This window comes from Anopheles merus, unplaced genomic scaffold (assembly GCF_017562075.2).
Source record: "Anopheles merus strain MAF unplaced genomic scaffold, AmerM5.1 LNR4000057, whole genome shotgun sequence".
NCBI lineage: Eukaryota > Metazoa > Arthropoda > Insecta > Diptera > Culicidae > Anopheles > Anopheles merus.
Genome location: NW_024427637.1, coordinates 32,504 through 34,713, shown reverse-complemented (window position 1 = coordinate 34,713; position 2,210 = coordinate 32,504).

Below are 2,210 nucleotides of genomic sequence, written 5' to 3'. Positions count from 1 at the left end.
AATTTTGACGAAAATGCAAGGTCAACCATTATCGTTCTTATATCATTGAGGCTTCTTGAATAACCAAACCAAAGCCCTGGAACACAATAATAAGGATCTTGGCGATGAAAAAGTCTCAAAATGGGTCATAGTGCACTATATACGCATGCTAAAATTGATAGGTTTTCCCGAGTAAAATGCATTCAGAGCCCATTTACAAGACTATCCGTGAGTTTAATCGTAGAACCCATGTGCGGCTTTAGAAGACCGCTTCAATACCTTTCCAAAACTGTCTTAATCGTCTCGCTAGGACACATGGTTACGAAGTTATGGCCATTTGAAGGAATGTCCAACTTTCCCATCCATCCATATGGCCATGGTTGAAATTTTGACGAAAATGCAAGGTCAACCATTATCGTTCTTATATCATTGAGGCTTCTTGAATAACCAAACCAAAGCCCTGGAACACAATAATAAGGATCTTGGCGATGAAAAAGTCTCAAAATGGGTCATAGTGCACTATATACGCATGCTAAAATTGATAGGTTTTCCCGAGTAAAATGCATTCAGAGCCCATTTACAAGACTATCCGTGAGTTTAATCGTAGAACCCATGTGCGGCTTTAGAAGACCGCTTCAATACCTTTCCAAAACTGTCTTAATCGTCTCGCTAGGACACATGGTTACGAAGTTATGGCCATTTGAAGGAATGTCCAACTTTCCCATCCATCCATATGGCCATGGTTGAAATTTTGACGAAAATGCAAGGTCAACCATTATCGTTCTTATATCATTGAGGCTTCTTGAATAACCAAACCAAAGCCCTGGAACACAATAATAAGGATCTTGGCGATGAAAAAGTCTCAAAATGGGTCATAGTGCACTATATACGCATGCTAAAATTGATAGGTTTTCCCGAGTAAAATGCATTCAGAGCCCATTTACAAGACTATCCGTGAGTTTAATCGTAGAACCCATGTGCGGCTTTAGAAGACCGCTTCAATACCTTTCCAAAACTGTCTTAATCGTCTCGCTAGGACACATGGTTACGAAGTTATGGCCATTTGAAGGAATGTCCAACTTTCCCATCCATCCATATGGCCATGGTTGAAATTTTGACGAAAATGCAAGGTCAACCATTATCGTTCTTATATCATTGAGGCTTCTTGAATAACCAAACCAAAGCCCTGGAACACAATAATAAGGATCTTGGCGATGAAAAAGTCTCAAAATGGGTCATAGTGCACTATATACGCATGCTAAAATTGATAGGTTTTCCCGAGTAAAATGCATTCAGAGCCCATTTACAAGACTATCCGTGAGTTTAATCGTAGAACCCATGTGCGGCTTTAGAAGACCGCTTCAATACCTTTCCAAAACTGTCTTAATCGTCTCGCTAGGACACATGGTTACGAAGTTATGGCCATTTGAAGGAATGTCCAACTTTCCCATCCATCCATATGGCCATGGTTGAAATTTTGACGAAAATGCAAGGTCAACCATTATCGTTCTTATATCATTGAGGCTTCTTGAATAACCAAACCAAAGCCCTGGAACACAATAATAAGGATCTTGGCGATGAAAAAGTCTCAAAATGGGTCATAGTGCACTATATACGCATGCTAAAATTGATAGGTTTTCCCGAGTAAAATGCATTCAGAGCCCATTTACAAGACTATCCGTGAGTTTAATCGTAGAACCCATGTGCGGCTTTAGAAGACCGCTTCAATACCTTTCCAAAACTGTCTTAATCGTCTCGCTAGGACACATGGTTACGAAGTTATGGCCATTTGAAGGAATGTCCAACTTTCCCATCCATCCATATGGCCATGGTTGAAATTTTGACGAAAATGCAAGGTCAACCATTATCGTTCTTATATCATTGAGGCTTCTTGAATAACCAAACCAAAGCCCTGGAACACAATAATAAGGATCTTGGCGATGAAAAAGTCTCAAAATGGGTCATAGTGCACTATATACGCATGCTAAAATTGATAGGTTTTCCCGAGTAAAATGCATTCAGAGCCCATTTACAAGACTATCCGTGAGTTTAATCGTAGAACCCATGTGCGGCTTTAGAAGACCGCTTCAATACCTTTCCAAAACTGTCTTAATCGTCTCGCTAGGACACATGGTTACGAAGTTATGGCCATTTGAAGGAATGTCCAACTTTCCCATCCATCCATATGGCCATGGTTGAAATTTTGACGAAAATGCAAGGTCAACCATTAT